This window comes from Alexandromys fortis, unplaced genomic scaffold (assembly GCF_014885135.2).
Source record: "Alexandromys fortis isolate MF-2015 unplaced genomic scaffold, M_Fortis_MF-2015_v1.1 scaffold_51, whole genome shotgun sequence".
Taxonomy (NCBI): Eukaryota; Metazoa; Chordata; class Mammalia; order Rodentia; family Cricetidae; genus Alexandromys; species Alexandromys fortis.
Window position 1 is genome coordinate 3166524 of NW_026067925.1, and position 27481 is coordinate 3194004.

Here is a 27481-nt window from a genome sequence, read left to right on the forward strand (position 1 = left end):
AGGGCATTTGCCCAGAATAAGAATGAGTTGAGCCACACACTGACCTCAGTGATGAGATCTGGGTTCTACAAGAGCCAAGGTCAGTATGGTAGTCTAATAAGACTGTTCCTCTTAGATGCATGTGTTTTTTTTTTTTTTTGAAGAAAAAAAGGCTCAGTAAGCAGTGTCTTTGAGGTTATTCCATTCAGTTTTTGCTAAAGTATCGGAAGAATTAAATCATGGGGAAATGAAGGTTTTCTCTGTGCTTTCTGCAAAAAGGTAGAAGCACATTTTACACTTAGGAAATAAAAACTAATGTCTCATTGAATATGTACAACTTGGATAGTCAATTCCCTGCCACAGGTCACAAGTCTCTCTTATGTGAAATGGCTGTTTCTCAGGGGTTTGGCACTATGATTTGTTTCCCATTATGAAATCAGGTACCTTTGATAATCATATCAAGATGGAAGATATAGTCTGGGACTATTATGGCCAGGCTAGGACCTGTAGTCACAGATTTTGGAGCTTTTGAAAACTTTTTGGATGTGGGGATTTTCATCTGTATGCTGTGAATATCATTGGTTAATAAAGGAACTGCTTTGGGCCTCTAGCAGAGCTGTAGGAGTGTTGTAAGAGGACCGGGCTGTGTTCTGCTGCCCGGCTAGCTTAACCCCCAAAATAGTCATATGGAAACTGTATTCATTTAAACACTGCCTGGCCCATTATGTCTAGCCTCTTCTTGGCTAACTTTCACATCTTAGTTTAACCCATTTCCATTAATGTATATTGCCACTTGACTGTGGTTTACGGGCATGAGCCTAACCAGTGTCTGTCTTGGGCAGGAGAATTATGGCAGGAGAATTATGTCTGCCACTCTTCCCCTTTTCCTAGTATACTGTTCTGTCTACTACACCCATCTAAGTTCTGCCCTATCAAAAGGCCAAGGCAGTTTCTTTATTCAACCAATGAAAGCAACACATAAGCAGAAAGACCTCCTACACCATAGGAGAACAGAGCTAGATGGGGAGTGGGGGGGGGGTGGAGGGGTGACAGGACTAAACTGAATGCTGCGAGAAAGGAGGTAGTTAGAAGGAAGCAATGGAACTGCTGTCAGAGACAGACATGTGAAAACTTTGCTGGTAGGCCATGACCTCATGGTGATACACAAAGGGGTTAGATTAAGATGTATGAGTTAGCAAATAAGAAGTTACAGCTAATGGGCCAGGCAGTGATTTAATTAATACAGTAGTATCTGTGTGGTTATTTTGGGGCTAAGCGGCCTCCTCCAACACTTTTCCTCAGAGACTGTACCTAGAGCTGATTCTTAACATGTTCTTTATGTTACAAATTTTCCTGAGGGCGGCTATATCCATTCTGATTGGAGGACAGTTTGATTTAATGGAAAGCTTCATGACTCTTATTTGTGGAAGTAGGATCAGGCTATCTGGACTTGGACTGTGCCTGGGAGCAGACAGTTTGGTGTGCTCTTTTCAGCACACACTGCACAGTGGAGCTCACTTTTATGCATAAGTGCCTATATTCAAATGCCAAGGAAGAACAAATGGTCCTTCCTTACAACCTGGGTGACCATGAGTCCATTATAATACTTGTCATTGCAAGAAAGTGGTCAAATAATTTTGCAAGTTGCAAATACCACTGTCCCTTGTTGTCACAGCAACAGGTGTGAATCTTGTTTTTGCCTGTATTTTCTTTCAGACTAGAGGCAAGACATAATTTTCTGTCTACAAGCAACCTATCTCATTTAGTTCTATATTCATTTATTCAACAAACACAGTGATTAGAAACGATATAAAACATGATGTATTAGCTATTTTTCCCATTACTATGAAAAAGCACAATTTACAGCAGGCAGCAGCTATGGTCTGATCCAGTGGAAAGAAGTGGAGGCAGGAAAGTGGGATCTCCAGTCACACTGCACCCAGAGTCAGGAAGCAAAAAGAGATAAACGCAGATGCTCAGCTCATTTTCTCATTGTCTCCCTGGGACAGATGCCACAACATCTATGGTCCACTGTCTCACCTCATAGAACCCATTCTTGGACTCCCTCACAGACATGATCAGAGGTCTGTTGCCTAGAGTTTGTCAGTTTGAGAGTCAGTGCTGACCATAATGCATGGCAACAGAGATTCTGGTCTCCATGGGAAATATATGAGTAAAATCAGTGGTCAATCAAGAATATATGAAAAATGCATAAAGACAAAAGAATGTGTGTGACAATTAAGTAGAACTCTGAACAAAGTAGTCAAAAGCTAGACATTTTGTGCGAGGTTTATTTTCAGTCTCAGTATGCTTTCCCTGTCTGTGTCACTTCAATTTGCTCTTCATTAAAGTGCCAGGATTTATTTAACCCTCTTGTCAGCCAATTTCACTACATTTTACAACTCAGACATATTTTCTTGGACCAAGAGTAACTTTCTCATTTGGTGGCATTGAATTGTCATGCAAGGCAGTTACCCCAGAGTGACATCATCTCTATACAAAGACCTCTTGCGGAAAGGAATCTCACTCATCCATAGTTGCCATCCCTTGTCATTTTATTTACTGTCCTTCTCCGTTAGTTCACACCACACTTACTCACACACATGGCTCTGCTCTGGGACACATGCTCATCCTTTTCATTCTCTCATATGCTCATCAGCATGGTCACACACACACTCATGCTTTTGGCGTCTCTTTCACGCTGAGTTTCTCACTCTCTCTCTCTCACACACACATGACCTCAAGTCTGTAATTTCCTACAGATGTGCTGTGTCCCCAGAGACTCATTCTCCCTCCTGTGAGCAAGGGGCCTTTCTCCAGGACAGTCTCTCTCTGAGCTCACACACCCACATCTGCAGGCACTCAAGGCTCATGTCGCCACCAGCCCCTCCTACACCTCCAGAGTCTGTCTCACTAGTGATCAGGGGAGGGACAGAAGACAGGAAGGGCGGGGGAGGTGCCAGTAAGTCATTTCTCCTCCACCCACATTTGTAAAAATCTGCTTTCTTGAATTTCTTTCTTCCTTTCTGGTTAGCAGAAGAAGAGCTGTCTGGGCAGCCTGGAGAGACTGTTTCCAAGGGTGGGTGATGCTAGCAATGGAAGGAGGCGTGAGAGAGAAACCTGGAGACCCCAGGAGCCATGTCTCTGCATGACGAGAGGACCACCCTGCATCCTTGTCTCACAGAACACAAACTCTTCTAGGCATTCTTAACTACTACAGATATTTTGTTGAGCTAAGTCATCCCCTATACAAAAAATATATAAATAAATCTCTAGGAAATGAAGCAACCCAAATTGTAGAAATGATTGCTGATAAGTATAGGAGAGGTAGGCCAATTTGTTGTCAAAAGAGGCAGAAGGTCAGTTTTGGGGTCTGTATGGTGCTTGCTGCATTTAGTCATTTATTGGGAGTGAATGACTAAACATGGGAAGAGGAGCTGTTTGTTGATGGAGCTGCAGGCCTCTTCCCACAGCCCGGCTCCTGGTCACCTGGCTAGCTTATACTCCGAGATAACAACACACAAACTGTATTCATTTAAACACTGCCTGGCCCATTTCTATTAATATGTGTAGCACCCCAAGGTGCGCTTACCGGGAAGATTCTAGCCTACGTCCATCCTGGGTCGGAACTTCATCGCGTCTGCTCCAGAGAGGAGAGCTATGGAGTCTGAGCTCACTTCCTCTTCCTCCCAGCATTCTGTTCTGTTTACTCCACCCACCTATGTTCTAACCTATAAAATGGGCCAAGGCAGTTTCTTTATTAGCCAATGACCTTCCTCCATCAGCTGTTTGTCAATAAAATAAAAATTTATGTATAAAGTGAGTCAGTGAATTGACTGAACTCCTGCTCTCTATAGATCACACTGTAATTCCTTCTAAATTCTCCTTTCTGTTGACAACCACTTGAAATGAAAACGTTATATGAATTTTTTATTAACTTTGGAATTTTTTTAAAAAAATATAAATGTTTTACAATTTGAGAAAGAAAAAATTTCTTCAGTGTTCCTACAGCCATGATAATGAAATCATTTGTTAACTAGTGGCTATATCCCACCATGTAAGCAGAGCTAATTCATCCGTGACCCTCAATTGGGCTCAGACTGCTTCTGTTAGCTGTGAATACCACTCAAGAGACTGACATACTGTAAGAATAGACCCTAGGACAAAGAACTGGTCTGTTAGAACTAGGGAGGTTTTGCTAGCAAATAAAACTGTGAAATGGGGCCTGGAGGTGGCACACAGATTGCCAGGGATAAGTGTGAAGGATGGGGGCATCAAAAGAGAGGCGGAAAGGGGCAAGCTCCAACTCCAAAAACAGAAGGTCAACTTGAGTAAGTGTGTCTATTGATTTATTATGCCACTGTCTAGGGGGTCTCACTTTCTCTGCTTCCTGCTTATTGTGGAGAATGTCAGTGATTAGTTTCCTGCTCCTCTAAAAAAGAAAAATGAAGGCCATGTGAAAAGGTCTAATTTTGAGCCAATCAGATGCTGGGTTCAGGAGTGAATACCAGAGAGCAAATGTACCAGAGATATCCATATACGTATCTGGGGATGCTGTGTTTACACTCTTTATTAACTTTCTCTTGCTTTTGAAATGCTATTTGTTTGGCAACAGTTTCTAAACAATAAGACGCATCGAAGCTGTTACAGGGGAGATTTATGTATAATGACATATTTACACAATATGTTGGGAACAGAAAGGAAAGTAGATTTGCAGAGAAACTTTGTAGGAAAAACTCTCACGTCTGTGTATAGACACACAGCACACATATACATATGCGTAGACTAAAGACAAATATGTACAGACCTTAAACAATGATTATTTCTTGACTCTGGACTTCTAATTTACTCTAGTTTCTCTTTATTCCCTGCCCCATGTCTCTTTGCTTGTCTATTTTCATGGGCAATCATTAGACATATGACAGCAATGGGCAATTCAGAAATTCCATTTAACATAGATATGAAAGTTATGATTTCATTTCTAAAAGAAGTAATGATTATGGAGAGAAAGAAAAGCCCTTCTCTTATTGACCCCATCATGACCCTTTCTCACCAGCTGTTTGTGAACATCACAATGCAGGTCTGTATTTTAAAGCTGGGGATGGGATGTGGGTGCAGAACATGGGTGAAGCCCTAGGGTCCATGTCCAGCCCAATAAGCAGGGAATGGTGGTGCATGCCTATAACTCCGGCGCTGGAGCAAGATTGCAGGAGTAATAAAGGTAGGAGGATCAAATATTCAAGGTCATCTTCTGTGACATATCAAGTTTGAGGCCAGCCTGGGCTGCAAGAAAAGAAAAGAAAGGTTGTTTTTTTTTTTTGTTTTTGTTTTTTTTTTTTTTTTTTTTCCAGAATTGAGTGAATCCTGGTTAGTGTTGCAATCCAAGCTGAAGAACATGGGCAAAGAAGTCAGACAGTCTTTAAAAGTACCACTAGTAAAGTTATCTTATCACACAGAGGGATGCCCTTGTCTATGAGACTAACTCTGTGAGTGTGTAAAGAACTGAATTGCAAATCAAGGACAAAAACCAGATTTTGGAAGGAGAGTCCTGTGTAATTGACAGAAAATTATTTAATCCCTATGAAAACCTGCTTCTTCATTTTCTATGACTGGATCACTCAGCTCTACTTTGCAAGTGCAAGGTTAGGCGACCACATATGGGAAAAGCCTGGCAGCGAGTGGCACATAGAACGAATTCTAGAAAAAGCAGTTTCCTTTCTCTCTTTTCATTGTCCTCCAGCCGCAGCCTTCTTAAAGGAGGGGAGATGAGATGAGCACATTGTCCCGTCACGTGTTCATCTCCAAGTCCCAATCCACTCTCCCTCTCCTCCGATGAATACCTCAGATCCTCCAATGCCAGGAGCGAGCAGGGTGGGAAACCGACGGCAATCCTGCACGTGCTCCGCGTGCTCCCCTAACTACAGTAGAAAGTGAAACCACAGAAGCAGCACTTGGAACAATTCAGTAGCTCTCAGAAAGAAGCCTTGACTGAGATGGTTTTATTTTATTTATCTTTTAAGGGAGACATGTATTTTAATTTTGCCTATGTCTGTGCAGTGGCAAGTGAACATGTGTACGGTTGCCCCCAGAGGTCAGAGTTGTTGGAGATGCCTAGAGTTGGCGTTAGAAAGAGTTGTGAGTTGCCTGATGAGGGCGCTTGGAAAGGAATTCAGATCCCCTGCAAGAACCGTATGCACCCTTGATTTCTGCAAAATCTCTCTAGTATCTTCTTTTTATATTTTTATTGCACTTATTTATTGATGTGTATGTGTGTGCATGTACATGTGTGTATGATTATGTGTGCATGTACACAGGCATCTATATGGGCATGCTGCATGTCACAGCACATGTATATAGAGGTCAGAGCACAGCCTGTGATAGTAGTTCTTGTCTTTTGTATGGATCCCTGGGATTAAACTCTGGCCCTCAGACCTGGGAGCAGGTGCCTTCACTTGCTGAGCCTATTCCCCGGCCTGAGAAGGTTTCATTTTAAAGCAGTGGTTTAGTTTCTTGAATTATCAGTCCCTTATTCTACCCTCATATATTCAAAGGATGATCAAAATTTATAAAAAGAAATTCTGTTTCTTCCCTGTGAATGGACTATTGGCATTCTGATATGTGAGCGTTTCTTGGCCTCAGTGTGCCTATCTTAGATGTTGGGATTTGAAGGATATATAAATATCAACGCCAACTGTGTGAATGTTTTCATATCAAGGGGAAATCACTGGAAGCACGGGAAAGCCCAAGCTGAACTGCTAATCTTTCCCTGCAGTCTTCTCCATCTTTGATTTTTCTCTCACCATGAAGTCACATTCCATTCTGCCACCCAGATTCATTTTTTTTTTAACTTTTCTCCATACCGCAATAAACGTACCACGTTAGCTATCTTTGCAGCTGATGCCTGATTTAGTCCCATCCTCCTATCTGAAACTGATAGATCCATCTCAACTTGTGCCCATCTGTTTTCAAGTACCGATTTCAGCGGGACGCTTTTATTACTAAATCCTCATTGGTGCCCCAAGACCTACAGGATAAGCATCATTATTTTTCTAATATAACATCCAAGGTCCTTTGTAATTGTGATAATGAAGTATTCACTGTCTTCCAACATGAGGTTCCCATGGAAACCCTTCCATTGGAAGAAACCTAGGAAATTTTCCAAACTAACGAGAGATGGGAGTCGGGTGTGTATTTCCATTCTAAGTATTTCACCCCAGAGTAGTTAATCTGGATTTCTAGAGAGGACATTGTTCCAAAGACAGTGCTCTTGAAGGGTTTGTGCAGCAGGAGCTAACTACAAGCTGAACTCATAACAGTTGGAGCGGAATCTCAGGTCTGACTGGTTCTGCAGATCAGACCTGAGAGGTACTACTCCGAGGATGTGAGCTTAGCGCTGCTGCAGGATTTCATGCATTCCCTGGACAGGAGGTGGCAAGCGGTCTGTGACTGCAGTTAATGTGGGCCAGTGATGGCCGCTGTAGCACCAACTGGTTCTGTGTCCTGTCATGTCTTACATTTATGATTCTGTTACTATCTGGAGATCTTAGAGAAGCAGCCAACTGAAGACATTTGAAAGAAAAACCAGCTGGCTTACCAGTCTGTGCAATGTGTTTGTGCCGCGAGTGCTGATGGCCGTGTTTCTACACAGTAGCTTTTTGTAGAGTTTAACATTTCTAGGGTTGGTTTTTTTTTTTATGTTTCTATGCTTAAGAAGACTTTTCAGGAAAGTAGTGAAGGAAATGAAAATGTCTATGGATGTGTTTTGTGCGTGTGTGTACATGCATGTGGGTGTACATTGTGTGTGTTGTGTTTGTATGCATGTGTTGTGTGTGCATGCATTGTGTGTGTGCATTGTGTGTGTGTGTGTGTTATAAGCATTTGTGGGTAACTTAGAAGCACTATTAAAATCATTTAAATCATTCAGAGTTAAATTCGGGCAAGTTACAAAGAAGACCCAGGATAAGTAGCTCTTACCTTTGACCTTGTTTAATCCTGTCTCGCTTTCCACAGGCTCGCTCTCTGTCGTCTTTACCAGGATTACTTCCTTCTGATTGCCTTACCTTGTCTCAAAGCACATAGTTTATGGGTTTTGGATTATTGGAAATGTATACTGAAGGCTAGTCCACTAATTACAATTCTCCACAGAATGTGGAAGTTCCTGCAATATTAACACAGTTCAGAAGAAACGCCCCACCCCCTCCAGTGTTACAGCCCTGGGAGCCTCACCCAGGGCCTGCTCCTCCTTTGGGGCACACCTGCAGCCTGGAATTTGACAGGTTTGGAAAGAATTTAAAGGCAAGTTTTTAAAAAGATGTTTTTGTTTAATATCTTTAAGAATTAAAGCCCCCTTGTGCCTTGGAGTGTGTTTAAGTGTTTAGGTGGATATTTGATAAAAATGTACAAGATGCTCTACTTTATTTGTGTTGATAAATAGGAGAGCCATGACTTTTCAGAGGCACAGGGGGAAGCTATAGGCAAGTGAAGACACTGAGCATTTTCCAGTATTCTCACTATGTGTGCGCCTTCCTCTCCTCTCAACGTTTTAGAAAGTACTTATATGAATGTATGTGCCAGTTACTAAAAGTAATATCAATTAGAAGGCTGTGTCCCTTTCAGAAGAACAAATCACTGTGAGTGGGAGCAGGGTGGGGACACAAATGCAACGTGTTCATTGGCTGAGGCTGGAGGAACCTAACTCTCAGGGTCCTCCTATGCCCCCAGCCTCAGAGCCACAATGCAGCCACTGACTTCTCTTTGCAATTGGCCTAAAGGGCAGCACACAGGTGGGGCTTCTTGGTTTTGTAGGTAGGGCATTGGCTTCTTGTTTTCTTATAGGTTGACTTTGGCAAAGACAATTCATCAGGACACTGGGACAGGCTCCAACAGCAGCTCCTGACTAGGTGTCTCATCTGGTACCTATGGCAAAAACGTAATGGTTGCCACTGTCTGACACGTTAAAATGGTATCATTGATACAATAAGTATCATACGTGTCCCAGTTTTATCTAACAAACAAAAAGAGGAAATGATAAATTTTGTAGACTGTCTATGTTATTAAAGTAATGGACACTTGGTCATTCACAATATTCCTCTATTCCTTTGTTGGTTTTTGTTGTTGTTGTTGTTGTTTTTGTTTGTTTGTTTGTTTTTCCTATAGCTTTGGGGCCTGTCCTGGAACTAGCTCTTGTAGACCAGACTGACCTGGAACTCACAGAGATTCCCCCCCAACCCCAGTCTCTGCCTTCCTAGTGCTGGGATTAAAGGTGTTTGCCACCACAGCCAGGCTAACGCTCCTATCCATCTCCAGGTGGGCTCAAACCACCTACTTTTTTTTTTTTTTTTTTTGGTTTTTCGAGACAGGGTTTCTCTGTGGTTTTGGAGCCTGTCCTGGAACTAGCTCTTGTAGACCAGGCTGGTCTCGAACTCACAGAGATCTGCCTGCCTCTACCTCCCGAGTGCTGGGATTAAAGGCGTGCGCCACCACCGCCCGGCTCACCTACCTGTTTTTTTAACAGCTGAACATGATTGTATCACAGAGACAGGTGTATTTTCTGCCAATCCTTCATTTCTAGTGCTAGTATTTATGTCCACTGTGCTCATAGCTGTTTCTTCTCATTTTTTATTCAGTCTCCTTTCATTTTTGTTTTCCATTCCTTCTCCACTTTCTCAAGTTTTAATTAGATGCCTGATGTGATCATGTTATGCTTTTCTCCTTGCATTAGAAACTGTGGTTTTGTTTGTGAAAAAAAAATATGTGTATGTAATTGCATCAGAGATTGTCGGCACTCATTTACATTTAATTCGAGTCTGTTTTGAATGACATTCTTTAATGAGTAATCTACTGGTAACACGACCGTTTTCTACCTTTTATTAACAACCTGATTGTTGTTCATGTCTCTGATTCATGTGCTATAATAATTAAATACATAGTTGCTATTAATATTGTAAGCACACAGCTTTCTGTAAGAATGATTAAAAATAAAAGGTTTGATTTAATCTTCATTTTCACCTTCTGCAGTATTGTCCTTCATTATGTGATATGTTTCTGAGTCATGTCATACCTTCAGATTTAACGTCACTTGCAAGAAAGTATAGATAACATATTCCCTCTTTGGTCGTATTTTGGTTTGGGTTTTGAAATTTGAAAGACGGGTTTATCTACATAGTTTTGGCTGGCTTAGAATTTACTGTGTAGACCAGGCTAGCCTTAAATTCACAGAGCTCCACCTGACTCTGCCTTCTGACTGTTAGGATTAGAGGAATGTACCACCAGACCCAATAACAATTTTCTTTGTCTAGGAAATTGCTTTACCTTCACTTCTGAGGAATAATTTTACTAGACACAAAATGTCTGGCTGTGGTTTTCTTTGCCATTTCATTCTGCTTTCTACTTTTCTTACTTGAACAGAAGAGAAAATAGACTGAGCGTACTTTTTCATCCATTTCCCCTGTAAGTAAGACTTTTGTTTTCCTGTGTTTCTTTCAATATTTTCATTTTCTTTGGTTTTCTGTACTTTGGGTATGACATGCTTATAAGCCCTTAATATGTTTGCTGTCCTCTGAGCCAGTTGGATCTGTGGACTGATGTCTGTTATTCATTTTGGAAAGTCTTCACCCATTCTTATTTGACATTCTTCTTGTTCCCTCTCTCTTGTGTGTTCCCACCACAAAGATCTGCATATCCTTTCATTATAACATGGTTCTACATTCTATTCCATTTTGTCTATCCTCAGTTTGTCCTCAGTCTTTGGAAGAATCTAAGAATTGCTAATAGTTACCTGTTTGGCTCATATGCAGAAGAGGGGAGAGGTGGCTTCTGCTTTGCCTTGAATCTCCAATGCCCATAGTCCCTTGCAGGAAAGCCTTATTCTCCAGCCTGATGTACTCTTTGGAGATCGTAGACCCCTTCAAAGGTAGAGCTTAATTAAAGCATCTTAGAGCATAGGGTTAGGCCCTGAACGTTGAGATTAGGAATGGAATCTTTCAATCAATCATAGCATGTTCCCCCTCCTCTCTCGGTCCCTCCACTTTCCTTCACCCTTCTTGGAAAGATGGGGTGTTATTCCATTAACTCTTCAGCTTCATGTTGATTCTGCTGAAGAAGTGGAACCAATTGATCACAGGCTGAAGCCTTTGAAACTGGGGGTCAAAACAGATCCTTGCTCTTTAAGTTGATGGTCTCAAGTTTTTTGTCACAGTAGCAGAAAGTAGAATAATGGAACATCCCACTGTATTATATTTTAAAATGGAAAGTGAAACTTCAAAGTTGATTAACTTCAGGTATCAATTTATTCATCTATAAAATAAAGATAATATAGAATTATGTGAGGTTTAAGTGAGTTAGGTGAAAGGTAATGATTGGAACAGAGAATGACAATTAATCAAGGCACCATAGATATTCTTATAAAGAAGTCTGAGGGTAGGAGATGAACATAGTACAACTCTTTTCTTGCAAGTATTGAGAACACAGTAGGCCACGAGTACTTTTGGCCCAAAGGGCTTTGAAGTCTGAACAAACCATTAGTAATGTCCATCACATCACGTTGCATTGAGCTTCTGGAGTCGTAGGAATGTGCTCACGTGTGTGGTCTTTTGACTCTGAATCACAAGCTTGTAGAGATGTTCCCTGGAGGAGATATAAAGAGCTGTGGCTGGTGTCCACGTCATTCACCAGGGATAGGAACTGATAGATGATGGAAAGCACATTATAATGCTATTTATTTATCCCAGATTCAGTAGAATGTGTAATGTAGGTATGGACTGATGGTCAGCTCCATTGCATACAATAATAGCATTTTCTTTGCTTCTGTTGTAAGACCATGTGAACTCATGGGTTGGTTTTTCTTATCTCACTGAACACTTCCTGTCTCTTATAATATATAGAACATTCTGTTCTCCTTATTATACTCATGCCCTGTCAGTGCAGGAAATTGTGAAAGGGCAGGAAACACATCCAGAATTCTTTATTTTAATGGATTCTCCCATGTCAGTAGGAGCATTCTATTGCATTGGGAGTGAACTATGCTTACATATAACAGTCATATATTTTTAGAATTGAATCAGAAATGCTTAAATTGAGTATCCCTTCCTTTCTCTCTTTTATACTGTTACTTTTGTCCTAGTTTTTATTGAAATTTATTTTAATTTGTCTATTCTTTCCTGTTGTTTCCACTATGGGAAGAGTTGTCTGTATTTGGAGAGTTTTGTTGCTACAACTTTTGACCATTTTCTGGGATATTTTTAAAATGATAGCCATAAAATGAATAAACAAACAGAGTTTTGGGGCGATTGAGATGGCACAGAAGGAAAAGGTGTTTGGTGCAATGTCCAGGAATCCTGGAACCAATGTTAAGGAGTGGGGGAGAGATCTGACTCTGCAAAGTTGTCCTTTTGACCTATACATTCACACTGTGGCACATACAGCTGATACACTCATCACATATACACACAGATAGATAAATAGATAGATAGATGATAGATAGATAGATAGATAGATAGATAGATGATAGATAGATAGATAGATAGATAGATAGATAGATAGATAGATAGATGATAGATAGATAAATTGATAATAGTTCTCCAAATTTCCACTTTCTTTCAAAAACGATTTTGGTTTTGTATATCTACCTTACAGTTCCTTTCCATGATGGGTAACAAGATAGGTAACTAAGAAGCAGAAGACTTATCATTTAGTCAAAGTTGTTTCCGTTGCTTTAATAATACTATTGCTTATGCTAGAAAATGCTCAGGGTCATCTGTTAAGCTTCACAGTCTACGGGAAGAGAATGCAGTAAGTTGAGGAACAACAGAAAAAAGGAAGGAGAAACAAGGACCTAGCATGGAGGTCACCACACTAAATAATCAAGTCATAAAGATAGATTTGCTTACTATAAGCACTACAAATGGCTCCCAAGGTTTCCAGCTCTCAGGATTTCCCTAGAGGAAGTCCTTAGTGGTCACACATTTCAAAATTGTTTGTCGGAATGAAACAAGTCACTTACTCTGAAGGAGCTCAAACATCACAAAGGGTCCAAACGGGCTAGAGTGAGAGGCCCAATGAGGATGATCTCAAAGGTTATCTAATAATCCTTTAACAATACTCAGGACCAACTCCATGACTCACCTACAGGCTTGTCTTTTGTGACACATATCGCTGTCATCAATAGCATTACATGGAAATTAATTTTGCTTCGTGTGGTTTGTTTGAAAGTCAAAGTTCTGTATTCAGAGTTACATCTTTCAGCCGGTCTGTCCCTTCCAGGAGGTGAACTCTGGAACAACCCAAGAAGCAAGTGAGCATACGGTCTCCAAGCTGCTTGTTGCCAGAATTGTTCACAGATGCTGCATAGCGTTGAGCTCCCAATGGATGATGACAATATCGTGGTCTCCCTATTCTTTACCTTGCATGTCTTTTCCCAGACTCCTCCCCTTTTCACAGGTACCTTCACCTCCAGCCTGTCTCACAAATTCTTTCTGACCAATCCTAGGAATTTCCCCTCGGCCACATTGCCCTCTTTTTACAGCCCTTACATGGTTTGCCCTGTTGTTTGATCACAGAACTCATTCATCTTCTGTTTGTAATTAAGGTGTCACACGGACTCGGCAATACAAACACACTGTCCCTACACAAACATTTGACTCATCTGTGACTGCATGCAATTGTTGACAGTTGTTTTATCTTTTGGCATCCCAGTCCTTTTCAGCCCTTTTACATTATCATGGTCAAGAGAAAAGTTCATCCTCAGATCTCACATGAGATACCAGTGCCTCCTGGATCCTGACTCGCCTCTCTGCCTTGCAGTCACGTGCGTTGTATCTCAAACACATAGTTTACTTTCCCTTCCATTTCAGGCAGCTTCCCCTAGTCAGCCTGCAGCACCGCTCCTCTCATCCCAGGTACCACCATGATGCTCTCCACCTGAGGATCTGGCCTATTCCTTCCCATTTCTTCACAAGTGAAGAGGTGGCTCGGTTCCCAGTCTCATGTAAACAAGTGTTCTTCGTCACTCTCCTTTGCCCTAAGTGATCTGTTTTGCGATGTTTAGTGTGCATTAGGATACGTCCTCCTTACTTTCCATTTTCTTTGTTTGTTCTTCTTCTAGATTTTGAAGTTCAAAACTGGGAAAATCTTAAGGAGTAGTTTGAAGTGAATGAATAAGAGATGGCCTGCTTGTTAATACTGACATTTCTTGTTTCATTCAACCTCACAAGTATAGTGTGCCTAATTCCATATGGCAAGGAAGACAGTTGAAAAATGCAGTCGGTCAATTGTTAAATTTAGTTGACTACTTGATACCTCTCCACCTTTTCCTTCTTCATGGTTTATAAGAATTTGAAGGTCTAAGGATGTATCTCAGTTGGTAGACTGGCATACATGAAGCTCTGGGCTCAACCCCCAGTATCACATGAAATGGCATGGTACATTGTGCCTATAATCCCAGCACGAAGATGAGGTAGAGGAGGGAGATTGAGTTTAAGACGATCTTTGTCAATATAATGAGTTCAGCCAGCCTGCGGTATCTGAAACTCTGTGTCAAAAATAAACAAATAAATAAATGAATTGAGAGGGAAGAAGACAGATAGAATACATTTTATGCCCTATCTACCATCACTTTCATGAAATGTTACACATTATAGTGGGTACTATTTTCATTAAGTTGATGAATTTGTTTGGTTGTTTTTATTCCAGGAAATAACATATTAAGTACTGTAGCACAGAATAATAAAAACCCAGAGACAGAACTTGGGGTTCAACCTGAAAACCAGAACAGCAAAGCAGCCAAGCCACTACAGAAGTCTTACCTCTACCAAGGCTGGGTGACCCCCAAACTAAACTGACAGTTTTTCTCCTCTCATTTTGTATCCCATCTAGTGCTGGGATTAAGGGCGTATGACTCCCTAGTACTGGGATTAAAGATATAGAACTACCACCTGGATTTGTTTCTGCATTTATCTTGTGTAGCCCAAGGTGACCCGGAACTCACAGAGATTTTGTCTCCAAATCCTGGGATTAAAAGTGTGTATCACCAGTGCCCGACTTCTACAGGCTTTAGCTTTGCCTTTGGTCTTCAAGCAAGATTTATTTATCAAAATACAAGTAATATACCACTACAAAGTACAAAAAATACAATTATGATATATTAGGAGAGATTATCATGGTGAGCCATAGTACTCATAATGAAAGCAGCAAAATATAATAACTGAACAAATAATAGACATGATTTTATCATACTATACAGTTTGGGGTAATGATTTTTCAATTTTTACTTAATTTATCATGTTTGTGGAGGGAAGGATTAATGCTGTAATGTATGTGGAGGTCAGAGAATAACTTCTGTGAGTCGGTTTTATCCTTTGACATCTAGAGATTGATCTCGGGTCATCAGGCTTATATGGCAAGTGCCTTGCTCACTGTGCTGGTGAGTTTTATGTCAACTTGACATAAGCTAGAATCATCTAAACGGAGGGAGCCTCAGTTGAGAAAATGTCTAAGTGAGATCCATCTACAGGCAAGCTTGGAGAGCATTTTCTTACTTAATGATCAAGGGGAGAGATTCAAGCCCATTGTGGACCTGACAAGTGGCCCTAAGTCCTCAGGCTGAGCAAGCCATGAGGAGCAAGCCAATAGGCAGCACCCCTGCACAGCCTCTGCATCAGTTCCTGCCTCCAGGTTTCTGTCCTGACTTTCTTCAATGATGAATGGTGACAGGAAAGTGTAAGCTGAATAAACCATTTCCTCCCCAGCTTGCTTCTTGTCGTGGTGTTTCATCATAGCAAGAGTAACCCTAGGACACCTACTGAGCCATCTTACAGGCCAGGCAGTAAATTTCATGCTGTTGTTAGACCATCTGTCTTTATTTTGTTCATAAAGCAGTACATTGCTATTTCTTCTCTTTTGCTTTGGGGATTCATTTAGGTCAACTCAATTGCAATTACAAGCTATTCACACCACACCCACAAACTCCCATAAAATTTCTGCATTAAAAAAAGCATTGTTATGTTGTTTGGTTATCAAAAGTTTTAAATTTGAACAGCAATATAGTTAACAAATCAATAAAACAGAGAGTTTTAGCTTGACCGGCCAATGAACACAGTGGTATTAAATTGTAGCCTTACAACAGACAAGTTTGACTCCACAAAATTAGAGTATCCCTCTTCACACAGAGTTTTCTCCCTCCCTTTAAGCTTTTAACACACTATATACCTGAAAGGCTTTCATATATATTGCCTGACATAGGTCAATATTCACTAAGCAATATTTTTCTAATTATTAGGAAAACTTCAAAACAGAAAACCAATAATTACTTCCTAATAATGTCTTCAACAATCAGAAACTAGCTAACTTAAAATGTTCAAGAAGTAACTCTGCTCAGTGTTGATTTTCTTTCTGAAGACAGGCTTGGTCCTTTGATTCCAATCTCATCTCTAGTCGGACTTATTAGCATATCAACCCCATTTCAAAGCAAGTAACAACCCAGAGTAGTAAAAAAAAACCACTACTTATAGTCTCACGTCAAGATGATTCTCCAAGCATCTGTCAAATGTGTGGGGCACAATAATGTGATCTAAACGCTGAAAACTCCCCCTTGATTTTAAAAATAGCTCCTCAGGATGCAATTAATCAATTATTTAGAATGTCTTGAAGACGTCAGATGTAGGTCCAAACTCCAGTCACATGAAGAGAGTAGTTTTCAGTCACTTGTCCAGTGGTTGAGCCAAGAAGATAGTAAATATTTATAGGCTTATCCCAGGGGCACTGACTAACGGGGCCTGGATGGCCTCTGAGAGAAAATAAACAAGGGTCTCCCACAGCGTAAGCCTGGCCAGCTTCATTGCCAGCTTCTCTTTCTGCTCTTCACGGGGGATTATCCCTGCTCATCTCCAGTCACATTTTGATGGACCCACTGTGAAGTTATAACAAGTATTTTAGAAGGGACAAGAATTGTTTTCTTTCCTCTCGACCACATGTTTAGATTGGAGGAATCTCGCATTCATGCTGCCTTTTTGCCTCTTAGTTTGCTTATCCCATCTCAATAGGCACCCACAGTGTTTGCTTTTGATCATTAAGCATTTGAACATCATGCAAAGCACTATAACAGGAAAGTATTTAAACAGTAGAGGATGTAAATTAAGTCCAAGAACTTCATCCCTGAAATCAAACATATAACTTTCAGGAGACAGGACATTGACATACGATGGCATTTAGGTTACTCAACTCATACAGTTTGATTTCCAGTTTAAATACTTCATTGGTTATATTGATGTCATATCTTAGGGCCGAAGAGATGGTTCAGTGTGTAAAACAGCCCCCGTGTATACATGAATATTTGAGTTTGGTTCCCTCTCAAAGATGTAAAAACCATGCATAGGGACACACGACTGTATTTGTGCTGGAAGATGGGGACACTGGGATCAAAGGTACTTTCTGACTTGTCAGTCTATCAGAGGCAGAGAGCTTCAGGTTCAGAGAGAACCTGGTGCAAAAGCAAGTGTCACCTGATAGAGGAAGGAATCTAACATTGACTTTTGTCCTCCACAGAAGCATAAATGTGTATGCATCCCTCCACACATGGACACACATGCACATAAATCACATGTACAAGCATAAAATAATAATTTTTAAAAATCCGCTTTAAGAATTATCTAGCCAAAAACTCTGTGAGTTTATTTTATTATTTAAAATTTTGTACGAGTCTTGAGTAGCTCTACAAAGTTACAGCTTGCCATGATCTTAAAATTCATTCCTCTACTCTAAACTCCTACATCTTCAAATTAGGAAACAGAGGGTCAGGGAAGTTAGTGGGAGATGCTACCGTCACCAGTGATAGTTGGTGACAATGTAGCTTGCTTTGCCAAGAGGAGCTCCCAGCTTCTATAGAATAGTTTTTCATCTTATATAAACTTTATTTTCACATTTTAAACATTTGTGGGAGCCATCTTAGGTAGCTCATGGTGTTATTGAACTTCCCACGTGGCCGAGGATGACCTTAGTTTTCTGGGTCTCGGGCGTCTACCTCCCAACTGCTGTGATTATACTTATTGGCCATCCTTTCTAGCTGATGCAGAGCTACTAATCAAACCCATGACTTTATGTATACCAGACAAGCGGTCTACTGACTGAACTCCATCACGAGGTCCATTTTTAACTTCCTTTTGATCTCTTCGAAAATCTGTTGAAAATCCTGGAATCTCTTGAGAGAAAAGCTCACATACACTTAGAAATTTACAGTTAATTTAAGAGAACTTGTAACTCTTGAAACTTGAACTCCATTTCATTTATGTGTCAACTCATAAGTGTTTATCAGAACAGTGAATATTTTTGTGTTTTTATTATACTTTTTTATTCTTTGGGATTTCATACGTGTAAACAATGAAAGATCAACATATACACCCCACATTTCTCTCTTCCAACTCCTCCCATATCTTCTCAACATGTCCCCATCCAAACCTCCCTTGCATTATGGTTCAAGGTGGCCCTAGAAGTCATCAACACAACCACAACATTGCTCGTGGTTACACACTGTAACTGCATGGTAAGATCCTATTACTCACTTAGGAGGCAGAGGCAGGAATTTACTGAGGGAAGGGACACTGACCTAAGGCATACCTGCTGGTATCACACCCCCCCAGTTATTGGTAGTTGAGACAGGGGAATAGCTTGAGTTTTCCAGTCCACAGTCAGCATGGGAAATATAAGCAGAACTTGACTCGTAAGAAAGAAAATGAAGAAAAGGAAAGAAAGAGAAAGGGAAGGGAGGAAGGTGAGGGGAAGTAAGGGACGGAGATTGGAGTGGAGGAACTTCCCACCTGTTTCAGCTGAAGATAGTTTTCCACTCTTTTTGCTTCAAAACAGAAACCATGGGACTTTATTTTGTATCTGACATTTCACTCTCCCTGACCTTTGAGATGAGAATATTAGCCATTTGTTTCTTCGTAGCTAATGGTTAAAAGATCTATTTTCAAATACTATTTGGTACTTTAAATTTTAAAGAACGACATTTAACAAGTTTTATTAAATGTTCTTAGGTTTCTAACAAGAGCAGCCAACAAGAGCCCCTCAAAAATGCGCAGTCCTATGTTCCGATGTTTGAAGCTTTTTTCACTTAAGTCCTGAGCTTTAAGATTCCTGGAGGCCTCCTCTGCCTCAGAAACCCTGGACCTCAGTGCTTTGGTGAAAGTATCAGATTCCTCTGAGGCATATTGAGGCTTATTGTGAGCAATAATCTTTCTTGGGAATTCCACAGCCAGCATACTCGGACTCTGAATGGGATATTGTGGTGTTGTGGTTTTTTTTTTTTCAACTCAAGAAAGCCACTGGAGTTAAAACCCAGTGTTAACACCACTTCCCCCCTGTAAGCTCAGTATCTGCAGTGACTTATAGGCAGCTCCCTGTTCGTATTATTTAGACAATGGGATATTTCAAGGTTAGGAAAGCAATTCTTAGGCATGACAAAAATGAGAAGAGTATTCCAGATTCTGTGTTTGGACTCCTCTGCACTCATGCGCTAAGGCTAGATTTGCTTCAAATATCTATAGGCAAGTGAAATGATAGGTTTCCAGTTCTCTTAGGCCAGTAACACTTCTTGATTGAATTAATAATTAACAATGCTCAGAATTACCTGGTTATCATTTTAACACAACACATTACTTTCCAGTGGTTGTTTAGAGTGGGTTTTTACCCATTGAGCCTTCCTCTTTCTCTTTGTTCGGAAAAAGTATCCATTAAAATCATCAATGACCTTAGGGAAGGTATGGAGGGGGGAGGGGAGAGACAGGGAGGGGAGCAGAGAAAAATGTAGAGCTCAATAAATATCAATATAAAAATGTAAAACAAACAAACATCAATGTTCATATTTGTCTCTTCACAAGCTGTGCCTCACCCAAGAAAACAATTCTTTCTCAAACTAAGTAAGAGGCAGGGGTAGCATGCCCTTGGCTCAAAACCCCCACTTTCGAGGCAATGGTCTATTCTCTAGTCCTGCTGTGGGTGGAAGGCGAGACAGCTACAGTCTCAATAATGAGTTGTCTCTGTTCATCAGTTAGAACTTTATCCTTCCCAAATAAAGATGCATAGCACCCCCAGATTGTCCCTTAAGATCTCAATAATTTCTTGACCAGGACATGGTAGACTGGGGTTGCATTGCTTTTTGTGCCTGAGCGCATGAATCCATTTCTGAATCTGCAGGTGGTTTGGGTGCCTGCAGCTCACTTAGGTGAGGTTGAGAGGTTCCACTTTAAGCTGTGGCTCTGCACATGGGCCCGAAAGCTGCTGTGAGCGTGTCTGCTAGGCTGGTTCTTCTGATGCCATCATAAAAGCCTGAGAGGGTAAGTTGAGGCATACCAGGGCTTCTAAAGCATCGTGTCTACTAATAGCCCCAAAGGAGTGGGGGAAGGGCACAAGGTCATATAAATAGAAAACAATGGCTTTCTTCCAATAGTATTTAGGAAACAGAAGGGAAGTTTTTGAAAAATTGAATCACACTTTCCTAAGTCTAAATGCTGGTTGAAGAAATTTCTACCTTTGGTCATAATGCTTGGATGTAGTTTCTCTCAAGCTAAATTGCATACGTGGCCTGACTATGAAAGCTTGGTAAAGTGGGCAACTGCTGATGGTACTGGGATACAACAAAGGGAACCGGGAGTGGATGGGGTCAAAATCCCAGTCAGAAAACCATCAAGTTCAGTGTCACAGTTACCTGTGGTTTTTGATTAGATCTGTCCCTTCCTTGCAGTGCAAGGGAGCTGCTTGGTACTCCCAGAGTCTTCCTGTGGGAGATACAGAGGGCTGAGATCAGCTCTTCCAATACACCTTCATCCTATGACTCATACCCCAGGTAGAAACAATAGGACCTCAGAAGCTAGAGCCTGAAATTCTATACACAAGTTTTCTTGATGGTTTTGTTAACGTGCACCTGGGTGGGGCAACAGATTCCTAAGGGGGAGGCTGACAAGCAGAGGGGGAGAGCAGGGCATCTGGAAATGCTGGGAAGCTCAGAGGCCAAGTTCAGCGTGTGCCAAAGCAGAAGACCTGCTTAAATACTTAAAGTCTTCCACCGAATCTCCTGGTAGACAGCTAGAAAATCCACGGAGAATTGAAAATTAGGCAGTCTGTTTCGAAACGGTCTAGCAGTTTAGGATGGCATCCAAACAGGAATTAGAATATCAGAAAATAAGAAACTGTTTCATGGCTGGGAATGTGGCTCAGTGATGCAAAGTTTGCCTAACATGGTCATGGCACTTGTAAGAAAAGAGAAAATAGGAAAAACGAGAGAGACAGAAAACAGGGAGAAAAGAACAGGAAAAAAAAATCTAAGGAGAAACATTCTACTATCCACAAATAAGCTAACAATGAACAGCAAGTTAAACACAGGGAAGAATTTACATGTTAATAATACAATTAACAGTAGAAAACAGCAAAAGCAAATGCAGTGTACAAAAAAAAACTGACAAAGGCAAATATGATGATTATTTTTTTGCCCATTGCCAGGGAATCCAAATTTGATTTTAAAAATCCCAATACAATTCATAACTGTGATTAAATTTTTAAGAAGAAAATACATCATGTTTATGCAAATCTTGTGTCTATATACACAAATTTTTATCACATAAGGCTGACAGCCGGGATTTTAGCCGCCATGGGAGGTGAGTAGTAGAACTGCTTTGAAATGCCCATCGGCTTTATTATTCATTCATTCATTTATTTATTTATTTATTATTACTGGTGAGTAATAACACACAATGCTTTGCGGACATGATTTGCATGAACATCCCTCTTTTGAAATGGCCATTCTCTGGTTTTCTATCTGATCGTCTTTCTTTCTTTCTTTCTTTCTTTCTTTCTTTCTTTCTTTCTTTTTTTGCCTTTTTATTTCATTTAATTCTTCTTTATCCCCCTTTTTCTTTCCTTCCTTCTTCCTACCAGTCCTGATTTTAACTAGTCTATGATCCAAATACAGCCAATCAGCAATTTTTATACAGCCCATAATTTAGCAACTATATTTGCATCTTTTAAGTAGTGAAAAGGGTAAAAGAACACATTAAAATGCAGTGAACAACTCCATCCAGACTAGAAATAAATGTGAAAGAGGTAATATGTGTGACACGTGGGATTACAGGTCATTTCAATTTCAATGTCTATAAACAAGGTTCTATTCAAACATAGCCACATTCCTTCATTGACATATCTACTGGCTGTTTTTCTCACAGCAAAGGGTTACCTGGCTGGCTGAGTCAGTGACTTTGTGGCTGGTCCTTTGTAGAAAAGGTTTATTGACCCCTAACTTAAAGTAAAACTGTCTTTGTTTAGATGCCAATGCTACAACTTTATCCCTCTGTGAGTTAGGCAATCTGTTTATTGTTTTTGAGCTTTAGGTTCTGCATTTAAAAATGATCAGTGGCACTGTGCTGGCTAGTTTATTTTTTCTGAACATATTTCTTTATTCCTTTGTCAGTCTTCCCATGTTGTCAATATGCATGACATATGTGTGAAATCCTGTGGAGGCCAGAGCAGGGTGCTTGGGTATCCTCCTCTAGGGATAGATTTCTTGACTAAAGTCTGAACATGAAGTCTTGGTCTGCTACGTAAGCATACCTGGGATTAGGGATAAGTGTCAACGCTGTCAGGCTTGCCCACATAACCCCCAGATACAGATGAACTGAGATGATGACAATGACCGTCTTGTGGAAAGGAGCACCACGACAAGAGCCGGTCATAGTTAATGCCCTGGGGTCATCCTAAAATGAGTCATGTGTGGAGTTAGAGGGGTTGAGGTTTTTTGTATCTTTTATTATTATTATTATTATTATTACAAATTTTCACCTCCTTCCCTCCTCCCATTTCCTTCCTCCTCCCCCCATTCCCCCTCCTCCTCCCTCTCCAGTCCAAAGAAAAATCAGGGTTCCCTGCCCTGTGGGAAGTCCAAGGTCCTTCCCCCTCCATCCAGGTCTAGGAAGGTGAGAAGGGGTTGAGTTTTATGCCAAGCATAAAACTCCTGAAATCAAGGAACTCATTGGTGGATGCCCACATTGCTCACTCACTTCTAAGAAAAGCAGGTCACACTTTTATGTGGCTTAAACAAGCCACTGAGGGGCAGAGTTTCCTGAGTGCAGACCATGTGCGCACTCTACAAAAAAGCGAAATTAGAAGGCCTCTCAACCACATCAACAATAGTCCGTGCAACAGAGATGCTCTCTGCATGGGTTGGAATGAAGTAGATCGGGAAGGTCTTTGTGCTGAAGATACTACACACACACTTGGAACTCAGATGAGACACCATGCTCTCAAGCATCATTTCAAATCTAACCTTGACTTCAGCTGGCCCAAAGAAGAAAGACTAAGTGGTACCTCCATTGGCAGCCACCAGAAGCACGTGACTCAGGCACCCTCCTTTCACTCTCTTGCCAAATCACACAGAGTTTACATCCTCTTTGCAAGCCATCTAGGATATCTGCTAACCAGATCTACTGTACTAACTGCTAATCAGCCTTTGACTTCTGTTTTTACTCTAAGCCATCAAAAACTTGGACACAGGGCTTTGGTCTTGGTTTTCACACGGTCCCTCTACTCCCAGAACAATGTTCTCAGGTCACTTTCTGTTCTGGACATATGTGTCAATCTACAAATGGTAAATACGCAGACAGGCACCTTTCTTCTGCCACGCAATGTCACCAGGGACAGGAGAGAGGATAGCTGGGTCCTTTGGATGCCTTTTAACCCGGTCTTGTTTATTTGGCAACTTAAGAGAACTCAGACAAAGATGATTAGCCTGCTGGTGAAGAAATGAATATCATTTTACAGAATCCTCTTTGCTCATGATTAAGGATGCCAACACATCAGGGGGAGCTCTATCAACAAAAGAGATGTGGGTAAAGGCAATTTCTATGTATGAGGCTCTGGCAGCTGGTACCAGCATAATCTTATTGATTCCCTGGTGGTCTGGGGTCAGACCCCACTGCTGTACGGTAGTGGGTTTTGATTCATCTCTCCATTCTGGCTTTCAGTATGAGTCGTTCCTAGCAGTACTCCAGGAAAGAGACACTGGGTAGTATCTGAGTTACAAACTAAATGGTTCTGCAGCCTCCTGATGCTTCGCCATGAAATTCCCGATTAGCAAAACCTGGAACCAGGCTCTGGGTGCAGCTTGTGTTTTAAATTTGCCAAAGAAAGTTCTGGTATCTCTGTTCCTGGATTTCCCATCTGGGATCTCATGCTTTCCTGTTACTGGCTGTAGTAAGTCACTCTGCTCTTTTGATTCAGATTTCCATCTTAATACTGGGATTCATTGGCTTCGGAAATGCTCTTAAACATATTTTCTTTTTCTTGCACCTCTGGAACGTGACCAGACCACTAGGCCATTCCCAGTGCAAAATAGGATTGAGAAATAGTTGTTTTAGAGGTTGAGAGATACTGTTTCATGCCATGCCAGGTAACTGTCTTAAATAAAAGCCAGAACAGTGACACAGTCATGTAATCCTTTTCAGAGGTCTTAATACTTTGAAAAAATGCTACCAGTTAGTAGAAATACAATAAAAATGCCAATGTGCTTAATTGCCAACTCACAGTAAAAGAAATTTAAAATTTACTGCTTCTTGGTATATCATGATCTTCACTTGGCTATTTTACTTAATTGTATTTTTTTTTTGGAGGCAGTCTTGGAGGCATCAATCGACTGCTAACAAACCGCTAACAATTCCTTAGGGCACAGCTCACCTTCTTCCCTCATTAATAGCCTTGCCTCTCTTTACCTGTCCGGTCATCTGCAAAGCTGATTTCAAGACCAAAAAGAAAGCAAAGCAAGAACTCAGAAAATTGCAGGAGTTACTAGTGTTCTGTACATATAAAATAAGTACCCACGACATTTTGCAAACCAAACACAGTGCCCAGTGCCGAGCTATGTAGAGATGCACACACGGGCCTTTGTACGTCTTCTGGATAAGAGACTGCTTTCTACGGAGTCTCGGAGCAAGACTATGCTCCACCGGGAAAAGAAGCCCTTGAATGGAAGTTGCTTTTTCGTCCAATGTGCACAGCTTCTGGGATCACACATACGGTGCAGTCTGAGGTCTCTGCTACTTGCCTGCTGTCATTTGTTTCTACTCTCTAAATCGCTTAATCGCTCAAAGTAAAGAGAGCGTGTTGCCCTACATTCCGCGTCTTTGACTTTATTCTTGTTTGTGTCTGAGGGACTTGGAGAAAAGCAGGACGGTGTCTGGCTTCTCGTCTCCTTCCTCTCGGCTGGCAGGGTAGTGTCAGAGTCCCAAGTGGTATGTGACTCTTCTTTTTATACTCAGTTTTTATCTGTTTCTGGGAAGTTATAAAATATTCAATTTTTCCTTTACTCTAAAATGTACACAGTATCCCAGCCCAGAGGAATTTGTAGGAATCATGTGTTTTGGGGGGGATTTCAAGCTGGTACACTCTGAAAAGCCTGCCTCTTCGTTCTGTTTTGTATCAGCCCACTCTCATATACAATAGTAAATTCAGGCTTATTTTAAAGGGTATCTGCTTTCGTAGCTCACTTCAACCAGAGAAGTAAAATATCCTTTAATGGGTAAAGAACATTAAATGTGTGAAGAATTTGCTCTTCAGCCGTGGGGAACTTGTAAGATGTCTGGGATTCAGGGCTGGAGAGATGAGTCAGTTGGCAGAGTGTTTACCATGTAGACACAAAGACCTGAGCCTAGGCCAGCACCCAAATAAAGTGTCAGGCATGGTGACATTCATCAGCAGCCCTCGTCATGAGGGTGAACCCTGTCATGGTGGTGGCTTACGAGGAGCATATCCTGTCGTCTAATCAAGTCAGTGAGCTACAAACTGACAAAAAAGAAACATGGAGTCCCAAAGGAGTCTAGCTTGGTCTGTGCTCCAGGATTGACTAGGTTAATATCACAAGACCCGCCAAGTAGCCTATCACCTGACAGTCTTCCCAAAGTGGATACATCATTGAGCTAAAGACAGCAGCCAAAAGGCCTCCTATGACTTTCCCTCACTTCTCCTGGGGTGTTGTTTCTCAACAGTTGGGCCAAAGGACAATGCAAGGAACTGAGATAAAATTCAGTTTGCAAGTTGGAGTTCTTCCCAAGTGTGATTTTAAAGTATTTTGAAAGACTGCAAAGGAACATCTCTTGGTGGTTTGGTTTTGTTTTTCTTTTTTGCCAACAGATTCACATTTTCACTATTTCATAATTCTTAAGTGGGATAGATAGGAATCAGCTAATCAGTTACTCTTTGTTGCTAGGAAACCAGAGATTTAGCCAAATGGTCCATTCCAGAAATGATGCAAGGGAGGAAATAGTCCTTTTTCTCATCCAACTTCTACTGAAACACGAAGTGCCTATGAATATCCTCATTTTGCTTCACTTTGCAAACGTATTGGGGAGTGAGTTCCTCGGAACTCTCTTTTAACATTCCTTGTGGGAACCAGATATTTGAAATTCCATCAGCTGCGTTTTTAGGTACTGTTTACATGATGAGATCACCTAAGATGATCAAGGTCATTGTGAAGGAAAGTTTCAACTTCAAGTTAGAAAACCAGGAGGAAAGAAGCGGTGGTTTCAAATGCATTCAGTATTAAGGGTGTTTTAAATATTTTGAATTAAAAGAGTTCGTGTTAAACTCTGTAATCCTAGTTGCCCATAGAGCCAGATTTGTAGAAAATTTAAGTTTAGATAACAGCTTTGGAGTACCTGATTAGAAACAGAATGACTGGCTGAAACACAAGTTGATAGTTATAAAAAATAAACCAGGCTATCCATGTCTAGAAAAAAAAAATCTTACCTTCCAGATCTAAGCACAAAGAAGAAAGGATTAAAGTTATCTAATGACCCCAAAAGATAGGAGAAACCATCTCATGTCACACCCACTGTTCCTGCTGGTCACTTGAACTACAAAGCTAATCAGATCCCCAAATCCCAACATCACGGACAGTGCTCATGGCTTACTGGCTTCAACACAGATAAATGGCCCCATTAACGTCAGGGCAGTTGTGTTTGTCCGAGGAAGAGACGTCTGTATTTTAAATTGCATTATCCAGCTTATCCAAGGGATAAGAGATGTTTACTTTCACAAGTTCCAGGCTTCTGAGCTGAGTTAAACAGGACAAGTTTAAAGGCAGGGGCCCGGAGAAGTACATGGTGCTTTGACAGCTCCACTGTGGTCTGCAGAGGCTGGGTTAGAATTCCAGCTTATCTCTGAGCTCCTGGGCGGTGAGCCGGGGCCTCTCAGACCTTCCTGCTACCTGTGTCGTCCTCTGCGTAGCTGCTGGTCTAAGATTGACAGTTAGAGAGAGTGGAAATACCCTGCAAAGGATTCGGCATTGGATTAGTGTTCACAGTTGTACGGCCAAGGATGACTTAATAGCCCCTGAAGGCTGAGAAGTGAAGAAGAGAGGGCAGAGTGGGCCATGGAATTAGGCCTCCCCTGTCTCTGTTCAGCCTCAGGTAGGGCTCAGGCTCCAAGAACAATCCTGGGTTCTTCTCTAACCTCTTATTGTTAATTTAATGTG